The following is an 18,799-nucleotide window of genomic DNA, read 5'->3' as shown; positions in this document are numbered from 1 at the left end:
TTGCATGTATTTCTCACATCTGATGTTCTCTCTTCTGATCAAATTTCTGTCAAATACTTTCTTCGTCATGTTAAGGTGTTGATTTACTTTTGTGGTGTTGATTTAAATGTTATTTCTGTTTCCAAATGTTGATTTACTCTCTCGCTATTCATTGGTATAACAATTATTAAAGTCTAAAAAAAACAATATATTTATTAAGAAAGGTATATTGACCAAAATTGTTTGTTATAAACAAGGTATTTATAAAATAATGATATAGAACGTGAATAAAAGAATCGAACCTGTGTAATTCGAACTGCACACTCTGAACTTTCTTGATTCGTAGAGCAAGCGTAAGACCTGTGTGGAAAATTAAGTCCTGTGTGGCATTCTAAGATATGTGTGGCAATAAGACCTGTGGATAAAAAAAGACTTGTGTGGCAAATAAATCATGTGTGGTAAAGAATAAAAACCTATGTGGTTCAATCGAGTAAGAAGTAAGAAAATATGTCTGGCAAAGAAGATTCATCAAGTGGATCAACAAAAATTCGTGAACAAGGGAATATATCTCTTCAATGTCGAAAATTGACTGAGTCAAACTATACGACATGGGCATTATTAATGGAGATAATTTTAGAGGCGTATGGCCTTTGGGAAGCAATAAGCTCAGAAGGAGAAGTTTGATGAAAAGATGACATATAAGACCAAGGCAATGATCCAACAAACATTTTCAGAAGATATTTTGATGCAAGTGGCACAACACCCAACATCAAAAGAAGTGTGGGACGCGATAAAAGTTCGACACCTAGGAGCGGATCTAGTTCAGAAAGCACGTCTACAAACATTACGGAGCGAGCTAGAGACGTTAAAGATGAAAGAAAATGAAACCATGAGTGATTTCTCTGGAAAATTGGGAAACATAAGAGCCAAATTTAAAAGTTTTGGTTCCAATCTCAAGGATAAAATACTTGTAAGGAAATTGCTCAATTCAGTTTCAAAGAAGTTTCTACCAATCGTGGCATATATCGAGCAACATTTGGAAATTGACAAAAATGCCCTTTGAAGAAGCGGTAGGAAGAATAATAGCATTTGAATAATGCCTTAAAAGTCAGTCAGAAGACGGCAACGAAAGAAAGCTTCTAATGGCTAGTAATCATCTTAAGAATTGGTGTCGTAGAAAAGATCGTGGTAATAGAAGCCAAGACAAAGATCAAAGAAGAGAACCCTTTGAAAGAAGAAAGAGGACTTGGACATGCGAGTCGCAGATACAAAGACAAAAGTGATTTCAAGTGCTATGAATATAATGAATATGGTCACTTTGCATATGAATGCCTAAAGTGGAATAACAAAGAAAAAGAGAAAGATCCGGAGGCTCATCTCATACATAGTTTAACTACATTACCATGAAGACACAGCGTTGCGTTGAAGACCGAGATTAAGGGGGTGATTGTTGGTTAATCATCGATCTCATTTAAGTTGCGTTAAATATTTCGTTAGTTATTATAGAATAGATAAACTTTGTTAGAAAGCCTAGTTAACAAATTTAGGGTACAAAATGTAATTAGTAGATAGTTTGTGTATAATATAGTAATTAGTAAGAATATAAGCGAAACGCTGCGTTGTATGTACGAACCGTCGCGACGGTTGAATGTAACCGCCGGCAAGAGTATAAATACCTCTGGCCACCACCATTGTAAATCATCCTATTTCAATACAAAAGTTCAATACACAAATTCGTTCTTGTTTAATCATTGTTATTTACCTTTTAATCATTTGATTAATCATTCCCGAGGCCTTCATTATGTCTTTTTTTTTTAGTATTGTTCTTGAACTTTTAATGTTAGGTATGTTTTTATTATGTCTTTTGGGTAGCGTGTTGTGCTGTAATATGTTGTGTTATAGCTTTAGGTAGAACTTTAGTATTTGTTTCATAATTTAGTTGAAGCTATTGTTTTTGTCAAAAAAAATATAATATTTTTGGCACGTCACTTTACAACACGGTATTCATTTATCATGGATCACAAACTAATCTTCTAAACATGTCACAATGTAAACGATAACATATTAATACTCAAACGTCATCTACATCGTTCTCGACGTCAGCACACGACATGAGGTTTGAATCATCTAATGCTTAACACTATTTTTTTTTTGTCAAAACAATACACAAAAGGCATCCTCAACACTAATAATAAATGACGGTGTCAGGAGAAAAGAAGCAAAGGATGCAATGAAGAACATGGGCACATAAGTTTTTTTTAAAAGAACAAGAACAAGAACACCAGTCATAAATCACCATCCATATGTGAAATTATGTTTCACATCATCCATGTGTGAGATTATGTTTCACATCATCACAATATTTGAGAAAAACTTGCCATAGAGAATCCGAAGTCAAATGTTTAGTCTCTTTCAGATGTTCAAAATGACCCATAAACACAGCCAATATACAGATAACAACTGCAATTGCCATACTTGAAATCATTGCCAACTCCTCTTGCAACATTATCGGTAATACTTCCGCACAAAGCATTCTCGGTAATACTTTCTCTAGAGCATCCTTGGTAATGCATCCTCTCCGCGCATCCTCTGTAATACAACCACTCCGAGCATCCTTTGTAATGCAGCCTCTCTGAGCATCCTCTGTAATGCATCCTCTCGGAGCATCCTTGGTGAAGAATTGTTTGTGGTTTGTTTCTTATTCCTATTATGTACAGGATGACATGCTTGCATGGTGGGTAGACTCGGGTGATACGAGTCATGTATGCAAGGATCTGAAATGGTTTGAAGAATTTGAACCGGTTGAAGACTTGTATTTACTTGTGGAAAACATTTGTTTTGGATTATGTGATGTATGCTTTATGGATTAAAAAATACCTCTTCTCTGGGTTGTTTTAAATTATTTTGGGTTTAAACAGGTTATTGAGTTAGATAAATTTATTTTATCTCAACATGGAACCTTTGTTGGATTAAGATATTTGTGTAATGGAGTATTTAAACTAAATATTAATGTTCTATTTGTTATTGAATCTATTTGTATGTCATCATCATTTCAAAGCAGGGTAGACTATATGTATATCTTGACATTCCAGGTTAGGTCATGTGAACTATTTTAGAATGAAAAGGAGAATAGACTATTAAAGGAAATAGTTAATTTGGGTTTGAGTGATTGATTAGAAAAAGAAATTGTTATCTTCTAAGTTTGATATGAAGGATCTAGGGTAGGTTGATGTTATCCTAGGTATAATAATAATAAAAGGGAGTAACGATGGTACAGCTATGACTCGATCTCATTATTTTGAGAAAGTATTGAAGAATTCAATAAGTGATTATTCTTTGGTTAGCTAGATCCTAATATCAAGTTTATGTGTAATCAAGGTGATTCTATTTCACAAATAGAGTATTCAAAGTTAATTATAATGTACGCTATGATTAGCACAAAGACTTACAAGTTTATGTTGTGGGTAAGTTGAGCAGATATACTAGTAATCCTAGTGCTCAACAATGGCAAGCATTAAACAAACTGCTTTACTATGGATGTGTATTCTTTTTTTGGAGAATGTTTCATTTCTTAGGTAATTAAGGAATGAATTTGCATCATTTGACAATGGAATGCGAGTTTCAAGGATTTGCAACAACAGATAAAGTGGTTGAATGGCTATGAAATTGGATTTACGAAATTTTATTGTGGTCAAACCGATATCACCAATATCTATCAAGTATGATAGTGTTGACTAAGGATAATAGTCAGATGTATAATGTAAAGTCTAGACGGTTATATATTATACAATGCAATGTGTGATATCAGTTGGTTTGTATTATATGAGTATAATTTGACTGGTGATCTAACTAAAAGGTTAGGAAGAGACCTCGTGAACATATCAGTCATGGGGATGGGTTCAAAGTCCAGACTTTGAAATCCTATGTCAAGACACCCAATTCCTATCTAATACAACGTTAGATGCGGAATTCAATGCGGAAAGCTTGTCATAGAGATGTTGGAACACAAGATCATAAACATCCCAAGGTTTGTGTTCGGACCGCAAGATAAATAAGGTTGAAGTATAGCTTCTTAATAGTTCATTGATAAATTGCAGTGTGGGTGCGAGAAAAATGAACTACCTATAAGAATATGAAGTTTAGCCGCTTCGGAAAGCTTTGGACTTGAGCTTTGATATATTCTTTGATGGATTAGAACACATGCTAGTAAAATATTGCGCCGAGTGGAATTTGGATTTATAAACGTATGTGTATTTTGCCTTCAAGTATTCAAATGGATAGCAAGGGTTCAATCCATTGGACGCCCCGATATTCGAATATTTGGATCGTGTAATTTACTAAGATGAAAATTTAATCCGTAGGACATTTTCATTTATGCATACGTTTGCGTTTATGTGAAGATGGTTAATTTAATCATGGATATCACTAAAATAGGGGAGGATTGTTGGTTATTTTAATGTTATTGGGTTAACTTGTTGATCGAGGAAATAACGTTAGACATTAAACGAGTTAGGGGACGCGGGAGTGCGGGTCGTTTAACAATAATGTTATTTGGGTTTTGTTCAGTTTTATATTTGGGATTAAGAATACTATTAAGTGGGCTTGTAATTGGTTATTTTGGGCTCATGTGGGAATCGATCATATATAATGATCGATCTTATCCCTGGGATGATCTCTCTCGATCATATAGATACTCACAAAGGAAGAACAGACGGTTACTTGGTTCTCTCTTGTTCTACATCCATATAGGAACATCAAAATTTAATTCCATATACAGAAATCTATGTCTTATCCGATAAACCATTGCGTGTAACCCGCAAATAGGTTTATCTGAAAGTGATTCACGATTCAGAGATTAATCCAAGCAATTGCTCAAGAAACTAAGATTGAAATCAAGATTACATGTTTGCATCATTGATTGAATTCATCATCCAGGTACGCAATTATACAACAACAAAGACTAGAGTAATAAAATTACCTCCAGGCTATATGTCTCACACCTATTAAACCTTCAATTATGCAGCCGAAAAGAAAACAAAAGGCTAATTGTTTCAAAAACATATGTGCTCTAAGTTTGGTTGGTTCTATTACAAAGCGGTTGGCGGCGATATCGTCTAAGGTTTGTCTTATGTGTTGGTTAATCATCGATCTCGTTAAATTTTCGTTAAATATTTCGTTAGTTATTATAGAATAGATAAACTTTGTTAGAAAGTTCAGTTAACAAAGTTAGGGTACAAAATGTAATTAGTAGATAGTTTGTGTATATTATTGTAATTGGTAAGAATATAAACGAAACGTTGCGTCGTATGAACGAACTGTCGTGACGGTAGAATGTAACTGCCGGCAAGGGTATAAATACCTCCGGCCAACACCATTGTAAATCATCCTTTTTCAATACAAAAATTCAATACACATATTCTTTCTTGTTTAATCATTGTTATTTATGTTTTAATCATTTGATCAATCATTCCCGAGGCCTTCATTATGCCTTTTCTTTTTTTGGTATTGCTCTTGAATTTATAATTAATGTTAGGTATGTGTTTTATAATGTCTTTAGGGTAGCGTGTTGTGTTGGAATATGTTGTGTTATAGCTTTAGGTAGACCTTCAGTGTTTGTTTCACAAATTAGTTGAAGCTGTTGTTTTTGTCAAAAAATATAATATATTTTGGAACGTCACTTTACAACACATTATTCATTTATCATGGATCACAAACTGATCCTCTAAACATGTCACAACATAAAGGATAACATTTTAATACTCAAATGCCATCTGCATCGTTCTCGACGTCAACACACGACATGAGGTGCGAATCATCTAATGCTTAACACTATTTTTTTGTCAAAACAATACACAAAAGGCACTCTCAACACTAATAATAAATGACATTTTTAGGAGAAAAGAAGCAAAGAATGCAATGAAGAACATGGGCACATAAAGTTTATTTTTTAAAAGAACAAGGACACCAGGCATAAATCACTGTTTGGCATGTATGAAAAAGACGTATTTTTTTTTACAAAAGTACTTGCTTTTACTATGTAAAAGACAACTTGGGTATCATGCAACACATATTAGGATGTGATGTTGGGCTCATATGTTTATCAGGTGGACATGTGTAAGAACAATATGCAGCATGTATTAGCAAAACTAATATGCACTACACCTAAGATGTTTTCGTCCCTCACCCGTTCCACCATTGCTTCCATGTCGGCGTATGTGGCGGTGGTGCCATGGTCTGGTAGGGTGATGTTCTATTAGGAACCTTAGGCGATGGCTGTGTTCGCAATAGTGGAGGTACGATGGTAATGTTTTTGTCTTTGATTTTGACAATAGGCGACGGCGGTGCACGACGTTCTTCCGTGATGAATATATCTCTTCTCCTTTCAGCCAATCCATCTGTTGGGTTTCAACGGTGGTTCGGAACGAAAACGGACAAATATTTAAACCCGTTTTAGTTAATAGTTTCATTTAATAATTATTAGTCAATATTAATATACAAACATATATTAACGAACTATATAAAACGCAGCGGATAAATAAACGATTTAAACGAACCAAAACCGAAACCCAAAACCCAGATCCGATTACAACTTTATACGAGTACGAATAATCGAATAACAAACAACCATAGATCTAGTTTATCGATATACCTCAGTTATCGAAACCGGGAAGACACCGAGGGCTTAACGAAACAAGCTAGAAAAGGACACAATCGAACGACCAACCAAAGATCCGGCGGCGGCGACTGAAGGAGGCGGCGGCGGATATTCCGGCAAGTGATGTGGCGGCGGCAGGATGTGAAACAGATCAGATCCGGCAGCTGTGGTGGTTGGCGCACGTCAATCAACTAACGGCAGCAGCTCATGGCAGCTATAGGTCACCGGAAAGGGTTCGCTGGAAAAACGGGGTTAGCCGGAATCGCACAAGGTCGTCTGAAAACAGGCTGCAGCTTGCAGCTAAAGCAACAATGGGGCTCGTACAGGACGGCGGTGGTGGTTGTGGTGACCAAGGGACGGTTGTGGTGGCAAGTTGACGGCGGCCAGGAGGTGGCGGCTGCCGGAAAATGTTAAGGATGGTGGCTAGGGTTTATGTTGTGATATGTATGTGATTATGTTAAAAACATTAAGTATATATAGTATACTATATATAGTAAATGATTTAGGGTTTAACCAAATATAAACCCATTGGGCTTCAAGCCCAATGATCAAGATAAAGCTTAATCCACCATTTTAGCATATTAATTATTGTGTCGGCCCAGTTAACATTTAAGTGGGTTTATGTTTCGTCACCCTCGGTGTAACCCATACCGGGTCATATTCGGGTCGGTCGGCATTAACTTGACCCGAACCGACCATTAAATCCAACCGTCTCCCACTTTGACGGATTTGGGTCAAGTATCACAACACTAACAAGCAGAGGCGTTCTAGCTACACATAGCTATCCCCAACCAAATATGACATTTTTAAATCCATAACCAAAGTATCTTGGAATACCTTATTGCAAGATAATGAATTTATAGTAATCGTTGTCATCTATCCTTTCTGTATAAGACATCAATTGAACAATGAAACATGGATCAAATCAATCTCATATAGTGTTCAATTATTGTAGTTCTCGATATAGAGTCAAAGTGGTCCAATCAAACACACAGTAATTTTGGTTGAGGCCTCACACTTTACCAGTTTGAATCAACGAGGGCGCCAAGATGTCTAACTGTTACATTTTAATATAACAGTACAGAATCCTATCTTGACTACATACAACTCCCCAGAACATTCCCAATCAATGCCTTTATGGCTGGCAGTTACGCAACAACGGTAACATGATCAAAGAATATTCCTCGGTAAACGAAAGTTCCAATATGTATCTCAGGTCTAAGGATACTAAATGAGCATACTATTATTAAAACATCTTATGATCAAGATCCATGAAGATGATTTGATGCGAGTTACATCCAACGTCATTCATAATCAGGTATGTGAGTTTGGAAGTCAACTGCTTGAGTCCAAAGTCATAATAGCCTTAATTCAGAGTCGTTCCCACGAGTCTGACCGACTACGGATAATTTTATAATATAATATTCATGGATTAAACGTATTAAAAAGAACACAGTTGTATTATTAAACATTTGCATTTAACCATTAAATCAAAAGTGAACAGAGAAGTACAACTGATTAAACGTTCATACATCCAAATACTAAATCAAAATAAGTCACTAGCAAGTCTAAGCCCGATAGCATCTCTATGCTTGTCTTGAGTCATCGGCTTAGTGAACGGGTCAGCTAGATTTTGATCTGTGTCTACTTTGCTTACTATGATGTCACATTATTCCAGTATTTCTCGTACATAGTGGAACAAAAATGTGTTTGGCCATGTGATGAATATTGGGCTCTTGGCTTGAGCAATAGCACCTGTGTTATCACATATCACGTCGATCGTTTTTCCTAAACTTGGACTTAGATCGAGGTTGGCTATGAATTTCTTCATCAAAGCAGATTATGAGCGAGAAACATCTCGGTCATTCTAGAAGTCAGCGTTAGTGAAATACCTTACAGTGAGCTCCTCTTCCACTCCTCCAAACACGCATACGAGACGTCAGGTCTAGTGCATAATATAGCGTACATGACAGAGCCAATCGCTGAAGCATATGGAATTGCTTGCATGTGCTTTGTCTCAATGTCCGTTGCCGGAAATTGCGATTTGCTAAAAACGGTTCCTTTAGCAATGGAACAGCTCCTATTTTGGAGTTGTCCATTGAGAAGCGTGTCATGAGTTCGCTTATGTATGTACTTTGACTTAGCCCTAGAAGCCGCTTAGATCTATCTCGGTAGATCTTTATTCCTAGAATATAAGCAGCTTCACCAAGATCTTTTATTGCGAAACAAGATCCCAACCAATGCTTAACTTCCTTAAGCATAAGAATGTTGTTTCCAATTATCAGTATATTATCCACATACAGAATGAAAAATGATATAGTGCTCCCACTAGCCTTTCTGTAAACATAAGGCTCATCTTCATTTATTGATAAAATCAAACTCTTTGATTATTCTCATCAAAATGTAGATTCCAGCTACGAGATGCTTGTTTGAAAAATCCACTTGCTCCATGTTGCCGGACCTTTGGGGGGTAGCTCAATCAATTTTCAGACTTGATTGTCATGAATAGATTGCATCTCGGCGTTCATGGCTTCACGCCTTTTCTCAGATTCCGGATCCAAGATTGCAGATTTGTAGTTAGTAGGTTCGTCGTTAGACTCGGCTACTAATAAGAGTTCGGGACCATCTAGATGCAATAAGTATCTAGAGTTTGGTACGGGAGTCCTACTACTTCTGCGAATGCTCGTGTTTATGTCTAATGTATCAGCAACAACAACTTGTTGATCAGACACTCCAACTTCCTCAGCGGTTGATTGTGGTTCTTGAATTTCTTCAAGATCGACAATGTTATCTCCAGTTCCTTGATCGAGAAATTCTTTTTCGAGGAAGTGGCCTTTCCTTTTGAAAGAAATCATATTTGTATCAGGATGAAAGAAGTAATAACCGCTTTGGTTGTAGTATTTGACGAATGCAGGAGGCGGTTATAAGGGCGAAAATCCAAAGGGAGTGACGCAAGTTAGTTCTACACATCATCGATCGAACCATGTTTAGCAAAGTTCAATTCCTCCTCTCGCTCACACCATTATGTTGGGGTGTGCCAGGTGGAGTGAGCTGTGAAACAATTCCACGCTATTTTAGATGAGTGATGATCTCTGAGCTGAGATACTCTCCACCTCGATCTGATCGAAGTATCTTAATGGTTTTATCAAGTTGTTTTTCCACTTCTCTTTGAAACTCTTTGAACTTTTCAAAAGTTTCGTGCTTGTGTTTCATAAGATACACATAAGCGTATCGACTATAATCGTCGATAAAAGAAATGAAATATCTTTCATGGTTTCTAGTCATGGTTCTGAAAGGTCCACATACATCAGTATGTATGAGTCCTAACATATCATTTGCTCGTTCACTTTTATGAGTGAAGGAGTCTTTGGCGAGTTTGCCAGCTAAGAAAGACTCACAATTGTCAAAAGAGTTTGGTCCTGTGGATTCAAGAATCCCTTTGGATTGGAGTCTTTTATCTCTTGCCTTGCTTATGTGGCAAAGTCGGCAATGCCATAGAATAGTATCATTGATGCCAGATCTGATACGCTTTGAAAGATGATATACGTTATTATTAGTTTGAACATCAATCTCATAAATACCATTTCGAGGTTTAGCCTCAAAATAAAAGATATCATTCAAGTAAGCAGAAATAGCCATGCCATTAAAAACGTACTTAAAATCTTGTTCAAACAATCAACGAAACTGAAATGATGTTTCTGGTCAAACCAGTAGCATACAAACAATTATTCAAATGAAAAACTAGGCCAGATGGACAAGTAAAATGAAAAACTCCAGTTGCCAGAACTGGTACTCTCTTCTCATCTCCAACGATGAGTTCCGTGCTGCCTTTATTCAGTTTCCTCTACTTCTCAGGCTCCTGCAAGACATTAACGATGTGGTAATCACATCTGGTATCAAATACCCATGTGTTGCTAGAGACAGTGAAAATTTCAATAACGTATATATGGAAATACCTCTAGAAGAGCCTTCACCATTGGCTCTTTTCATCTTGATCTCAGCAAGGTATTCGGGACAGTTTCGCATCCAGTGTCCTATTTGGTTGCATCGGTAGCACTGGCGCTCCTCAGGGGGCGGCGGTGGTATCTTTGGAACCCCTTTATTCAGTTTCCTCTACTTCTCAGGCTCCTGCAAGACATTAACGATGTGGTAATCACATATGGTATCAAATACCCATGTGTTGCTAGAGACAGTGAAAATTTCAATAACGTATATATGGAAATACCTCGAGAAGAGCCTTCACCATTGGCTATTTTCATCTTGATCTCAGCAAGGTATTCGGGACAGTTTCGCATCCAGTGTCCTATTTGGTTGCATCGGTAGCACTGGCACTCCTCAGGGGGCGGCTGTGGTATCTTTGGAACCCCTTTGTTAGAATTGGTGGCACGAGGGGCAGCAATGATAACATTCTTCTTGCCTTTACCCTTATAACCCCTGTTCTTGGGATTAGGCTTCTTCACACCAGCAGATCGGATCATAAGAACTTGATTGGTCCTTGAAGGAATGTTCATCTCAGCCGTCTTGAGCATGTTGTGAAGCTCCAGCACTGTCTTCACCCAGCCATTCATGTTGAAATTCATTACGAACTGGTCGTATGAGCTGGGGAGAGAGTTGAGGATGAAATCAGCTGCCATCTCATCAGGCAGGGGATAATCAAGTTTCTTGAGCTGATCGATGTGCCCCTTCATCTTAAGAACATGCGCACTGACGGGAGACCCCTCTGCCATCTTGCAACTAATGAGTTGTTTCATGGTGTCGAAATGTTCTTCACGGGCTTGTTTCTGGAACATACCCCTTGAGTTGCTCAAGCATCTCATACGCACCAAAGTCTTCCAAGCCTTTAGCAAGCTCAGAAGTCATGGTGGCTAGCATAATGCAGGAGACATCAGCCGAGTCATCCTTATGCTTCTCAAGAACTTTTCGAGCAGCGGATGTGTTGTTTTCAGGCTCGGTTTGAACAGGTATATCGAGAACATACAGGCGCTTTGCCATGGTGAGAACAAGTCTCAAGTTGCAGTGCCATTCGATGAAGTTGGTACCGTTCAGTTTATCCTTCTCAAGGATAGTCTTAGGGGCGTAGGGTGAGTTTTCGTTTGACGACATCTGATTTAATAAGCAAAAGTAAATTTAGTTAGTATTTTCGACGTTGTAGTCCCATTATTAATGACCCAATAACATTAATGAAATAGGAGCATGAGAATCCGGCTTCCAGTTATTAAAGGCAGCTGTAGCACACAACACTAATAAGTGGTTAGGCAGACTGACAACGATTGCCAATTGTGAATAGAGCACAACTCTCGGTTATGAGGCCTGTAGAGACAACGATTGTCTGTATAGATACGTTTAGCCTCATCTTTGCCCACTTTAAGTCTCCAGACAGCTTTAGCACGTAACATGAGAGTAAAGTAATAGTTGTCCTAGTATAGTAACGTGTGAAAGGGCCGGATGTGTCAACGAAATGCTTTCACCTTGATGGGATAGGCTAGAAAACAAGTGCGGTGATGTAGCTCCAAACACTCGAAATTTCACAGTATGCCTTAAGTGTGACTTGTAGTAGGATTGGCATAAACTATTGGTTTTAAATTGGGATTAATTTTATAATTACCAAATAGAGTAAGTCAAATTTTCCTGTATTTATTATCGGGACGAATTGATGAACCCTTCATCTCTCAGGACACGTAGTTTTAAATAACCTATTAAAACTAAATTTGTCACGATACGGCTAACCAATTTTAAGTTAATAGAAATCTATTAAGTTATTAGTTTTGGAAATCAAAACGTTTTTAATTTGCAAAACATAATTGGTTAATAAAATGTTTATTTTCAAATTTATTTGGTATTAGGTCGGCGAAAATTATAATCCTATTATAAACAATCCAAGCAACCACAATAGCAAATAATAATATGTAAATCCTTATGGCCAAAAGGTGATCGGTCTCGTTAGAGCCAATTAGGGAGACCGATCGGGTCAAGGGTTCACAACACAAAACAACCACAAGGATGGACTTCTTCGTGCATCCCGTCATCTTGCCCGAACTCCCACTAACTCCAAGAAATCCTTGAGCTCGTCCTCGGTTATCTTCGCGTCTTCTTTATTACAAATTTATAAACTAACAATAATTTGCCCTATTACAAATTTGAACCATCTTTATGGCCAAAAGAAAACCGAAAAATAAATAATAACCGTTTACAACTTTTGAACCATCCATATGGCCAAAAACAAGCTCAACAAACAAACACAACCAAACAAACATAGGTCGGGGCCGGATTTACATATTCAAAATAAATAAAATTTCGGGTCGTTTTGACTTGGTCAAATACAATAAACAAAACTTTGACCAAATTTAAAATCACCCGAAAATAAATCTAGATCAAAACTTTAAACGATTTAAAGTTTAAGATGTAGATCCGGTTTTAAACGAACCGGGATCGACTCGTACGTTGTAACTGCGGATCTGATACCACTGTTGGGTTTCAACGGTGGTTCGGAACGAAAACGGTCAAATATTTAAACCCGTTTTAGTTAATAGTTTCGTTTAATAATTATTAGTCAATATTAATATACAAACATATATTAACGAACTATATAAAACGCAGCGAATAAATAAACGATTTAAACGAACCAAAACTGAAACCCAAAACCCGGATCCGATTACAACTTTATACGAGTACGAATAATCGAATAACAAATAACCATAGATCTAGTTTATCGATATACCTCAGTTATCGAAACCGGGAAGACACCGAGGGCTTAACGAAACAAGCTAGAAAAGGACACAATCGAACGACCAACCAAAGATCCGACGGCGGCGGATATTCCGGCAAGTGATGTGGCGGCGGCAGGATGTGAAACAGATCAGATCCGACAGCTGTGGTGGCCGGCGTACGTCAATCAACTAACGGCAGCAGCTCACGGCAGCTATAGGTTGCCGGAAGAACGGGGTTAGCCGGAATCGCACAAAGGTCGCCGGAAAACGGGCTGCAGCTTGCAGCTAAAGCAACAGTGACACCAGCGGAGCGGCTCGTACAGGACGGCGGTGGTGGTTGTGGTGAACAAGGGACGACTGTGGTGGCAAGTTGACGGCGGCCCGGAGGTCCGGTGGCCGGAGGTGGCGGCTGCCGGAAAATGTTAAGGATGGTGGCTAGGGTTTATGTTGTGATATGTATGTGATTAGGTTAAAAACATTAAGTATAAATAGTATACTATATATTGTAAATGATTTAGGGTTTAACCAAATATAAACCCATTGGGCTTCAAGCCCAATGATCAAGATAAAGCCTAATCCACCATTTTAGCATATTAATTATTGTGTAGGGCCCAGTTAACATTTAAGTGAGTTTATGTTTCGTCACCCTCGGTGTAACCCATACCGGGTCATATTCGGGTCGTTCAGCATTGACTTGACCCGAACCGACCATTAAATCCAACACCATCTTCATCATAGTCCCTGTCGGGTTCTCCTGTGGAACCTAGGTGGCGGTGATGTCTTGGTGGTTACCGCCTTGGTTTCGGTTACAATCAATATCAGATTCATTCTAGAAACAGGGGCATCCTTGGTTCGCTTTAACTTAATGATCGCCTAAGTTTGTGTTGCATGGGGTGTACCTTGCGTTTCTAATGGGTGTACATTGCCTATTTCATTCTGGTTATTATAGGAAAGTGTATATGTATCAATATTGTTGTGCTCATTCTTTTGCCATGGTAATTTATTTGCAGCTACAATGACTTAATGAACTATTGCTCTGAGCTTTGTGAAACTTTCATGTTGATGCGTAGCTGAGCATCGAGGGCTTTGATGCTCGCTTGAGCCTTTTATTGTGAAAATCGCAACTGATTTTCACCCTAATTTTATGGCTTTGACTTTTAAATCTAAATGGCCGGTTGAAAGTCAAAGATACGAAGGCGATGATGATCCAAAAAATATTGATGTGTTCATTGTTTTGGCATGGCAATTTATTTGTAGCCACAATGAGCTAACGCTTTCGAACCTTATAAATATTTGGAGTATTTGATGGTCATGCCAGCTCAGCTGGGAGAAGATCTTCAATGGAGGATTATTATAAACATGAATCGATGGTGTGGATGCAGAATTGGTTGGTCTGTTTGGAGTATTTGATGGTCATGGTGGTGTTCGCCCTGCAGAATACATTAAACAGTCTCTTTAGTAGTCTTATTAAACATCCAAAGTTCGTATTAGATACACATAAGCTATATCCAAGTCGTACAGTTTCACAGACATGGAGTTCATAAAATCAAAAAAGAATCATATGTGAAAGATGCAGGATCAACCTCTACAACTGCCATTATTGTTGGTAACCGTTTGTCAGTTGCAAGCGTTGCTGACTTGCGAGCTGCGATTTGCATAAACGGAAACACAACCATCGTACAAACACCTCCGCGTCGCTGCGGGTCAACCTACTAGTTGTTAAAAGTATGAGTACCAAACTAGGTTCGAATTTGTAACCCAAAAAAAACCTTATTCAAATAATTTCCGAACTTAAAAATCTTAAAAGTCGCTTCATAAGATTTTCTTTTTCAATCCCAAACTCCCAGTATCTTTAAACTAGCTTAACGACTCAAAATCATATCCTTTATTAAGTTATTTCATGTAAAAGGTGTATTCTTGACAGATTGTACGTAGTGCACTTATGAATATTATACCAGCATGAAATTTCCAGATAAAATTGAGTTACCCCAATTGACAAGATTAAGGTGGACCAGTGATTATTTGTAACAAGTTATAAGATTTTTACTGAAACTATTATAATATTAATAAACAAAGTTGCCATAAAATTAGGTTTTTAAATTACATTTTGTTAATAAGTTTTAATTTATATAACTAAATTTATTATATTGGTTATTTCTGAAACTGTTGGTCAACCAGTCAACTAAACCCGTTTGACCAAATTAGTTATTTTGATCCATTTTGCTACTTTCAGTACGTTGCAATAATAAAAGAGTCACTACTGCATGTAGTTATTACCCATATCAATCTGCATATGTGAAACCTTATTGTACATAAAACCATAAACCATTATTGTCAACCGAAACAAGATTAATTAGGTGACAAAATTCATCTAATTTCTATTAAACAATGGCAGCATGGATATAATATTATGATCCTTTGAAAGTTCAGAAAATAATGCAACGTGCTTCTTCGCCTCCTCTATATCGTGACAATACTGGTCAGCATGGCTACTCATCTCTTGAATGGTAGACGAGACTTTATGAATGTTCTTCTGAAGCTTATCAATTACACTCATCATCTCCTCCTCATTCTCTTTGGTAAAACAATCGGAGCGACTCATGGTATTCATCAATTGTTGTAGAAGAATTCCATTGCGAGAGAATTCCGAGATCTGCAACTCACAATTGTAATGTGGTTTCATCATAAAACATCCATCCTTCGTGAACTTATCTTTTCCATAAGTAAAAGCATCGAAAACATATAGCCATATAGAGGAAGTTGGACTCATAGACATAAGACGTTCAAAATCACCCATAAACACAGCCAGTGTGCATAAAACACCTGCAATTAGCATGCTTGATATTTTAGCCAACTCTTTCGTTGTAAGCATTCTCAGTATTACAACCTGTCTGAACCTTCTCCGTAACTCATTTACGGGTTTGTGAGAGTGTTGCATTGTGATGGAAGACAAAAAATCAAATGCTCTCCTACAAACAGACAAAAACATTGTGATAAAATTATTTGAAAATCGAACACTCTGAGCAGCTTCAAGATCCTGGAGATACTGTTTCATCTCTTGATAATTGTGATAATTGCCAGCTCTACTTTTGACCAGAATTTGCTCCAGTGCCAACTTTACACTCAACCACCCATCATTCTTGTCTTTCAGAGACCGTATGAAATCCTTGTATAGTACGCAAACTCCAAGGCTGATTGCATAGTAATAATAAACATACTTCAAATCACTCCAAGTTTTCAACCTAAACAAGATTATATATATATAATCATACTTCCCATCGTTCCTTAGATTGCACAATTCCTCCAAGTTTTCTTGTAGTTTCATAATTCTAGTTCCATCCACATACAGATGCTCCAAGCGCTTCATGTTATTTCCAAACTCAGGAATATTTTCAAGTTTTGAGCAGCCAGAAAGAACAAGTGGCTCAAGAGCTTCCATTTCCATACAATTTCTTCCAAGGCTTTGAAGACATGTGCAACCTTTGAGATTCAAGTAATATATAAGTTTATGGAGAAGAACCGATTCATGTAGGCTTGTCACACTCGTGCAGCTTTCCAGATTTAGTTTCCCAAGATACGGTGTTGATCTCAAGTTTGGGAAACTAAATCTTGGGAAACTCAAGATTTATATATAAACATACTTCCCAACAAAACAGATTTTGTTGATCTCAAGATAATCCACATAAAACACGGTTATATATATATAAACATACTTCCCATCATTCCTTAGATTGCACAATTCCTCCAAGTTTTCTGGTAGTTTCATAATTCTTGTTCCATCCACATACAGATGCTCCAAGCGCTTCATGTTATTTCCAAACTCAGGAATATTTTCAAGTTTTGAGCAGCCAGAAAGAACAAGTGCCTCAAGAGCTTCCATTTCCATACAATTTCTTCCAAGGCTTTGAAGACATGTGAAACCTTTGAGATTCAAGTAATATATATGTTTATGGAGAAGAACCGATTCACGTAGGCTTGTCAAACTCGTGCAGCCTTCCAGATTTAGTTTCCCAAGATACGGTGTTGATCTCAAGTTTGGGAAACTAAATCTTGGGAAACTCAAGATTTATATATAAACATACTTCCCAACAAAACAGATTTTGTTGATCTCAAGATAATCCACATAAAACACGGTTATATATATATAAACATACTTCCCATCATTCCTTAGATTGCACAATTCCTCCAAGTTTTCTGGTAGTTTCATAATTCTAGTTCCATCCACATACAGATGCTCCAAGCGCTTCATGTTATTTCCAAACTCAGGAATATTTTCAAGTTTTGAGCAGCCAGAAAGAACAAGTGCCTCAAGAGCTTCCATTTCCATACAATTTCTTCCAAGGCTTTGAAGACATGTGAAACCTTTGAGATTCAAGTAATATATATGTTTATGGAGAAGAACCGATTCATGTAGGCTTGTCAAACTCGTGCAGCCTTCCAGATTTAGTTTCCCAAGATACGGTGTTGATCTCAAGTTTGGGAAACTAAATCTTGGGAAACTCAAGATTTATATATAAACATACTTCCCAACAAAACAGATTTTGTTGATCTCAAGATAATCCACATAAAACACGGTTATATATATATATAAACATACTTCCCATCATTCCTTAGATTGCACAATTCCTCCAAGTTTTCTGGTAGTTTCATAATTCTAGTTCCATCCACATACAGATGCTCCAAACGCTTCATGTTATTTCCAAACTCAGGAATATTTTCAAGTTTTGAGCAGCCAGAAAGAACAAGTGGCTCAAGAGCTTCCATTTCCTTACAATTTCTTCCAAGGCTTTGAAGACATGTGCAACCTTTGAGATTCAAGTAATATATATGTTTATGGAGAAGAACCGATTCACGTAGGCTTGTCAAACTCGTGCAGCCTTCCAGATTTAGTTTCCCAAGATACGGTGTTGATCTCAAGTTTGGGAAACTAAATCTTGGGAAACTCAAGATTTATATATAAACATACTTCCCAACAAAACAGATTTTGTTGATCTCAAGATAATCCACATAAAACACGGTTATATATATATAAACATACTTCCCATCATTCCTTAGATTGCACAATTCCTCCAAGTTTTCTGGTAGTTTCATAATTCTAGTTCCATCCACATACAGATGCTCCAAGCGCTTCATGTTATTTCCAAACTCAGGAATATTTTCAAGTTTTGAGCAGCCAGAAAGAACAAGTGCCTCAAGAGCTTCCATTTCCATACAATTTCTTCCAAGGCTTTGAAGACATGTGAAACCTTTGAGATTCAAGTAATATATATGTTTATGGAGAAGAACCGATTCATGTAGGCTTGTCAAACTCGTGCAGCCTTCCAGATTTAGTTTCCCAAGATACGGTGTTGATCTCAAGTTTGGGAAACTAAATCTTGGGAAACTCAAGATTTATATATAAACATACTTCCCAACAAAACAGATTTTGTTGATCTCAAGATAATCCACATAAAACACG

At 37.3% G+C, this 18,799-nt stretch overlaps 1 protein-coding gene across 1 annotated transcript in view; it reads right to left on the bottom strand.

The window, feature by feature from the left end:
* Window positions 1-18,799, bottom strand: part of LOC143552185 (disease resistance protein RUN1-like) — a 271,952-nt gene that overhangs the window by 249,911 nt on the left and 3,242 nt on the right. The window lies entirely within an intron of this gene.

This window comes from Bidens hawaiensis, unplaced genomic scaffold, assembly GCF_021521415.1.
Source record: "Bidens hawaiensis isolate Kalapana, Puna unplaced genomic scaffold, B.hawaiensis_p1.1 tig00016822_1, whole genome shotgun sequence".
Classification (NCBI taxonomy): Eukaryota; Viridiplantae; Streptophyta; class Magnoliopsida; order Asterales; family Asteraceae; genus Bidens; species Bidens hawaiensis.
Note: the sequence above shows the minus strand (reverse complement) of the source record. Positions and strands in the feature narration are given on the sequence as shown.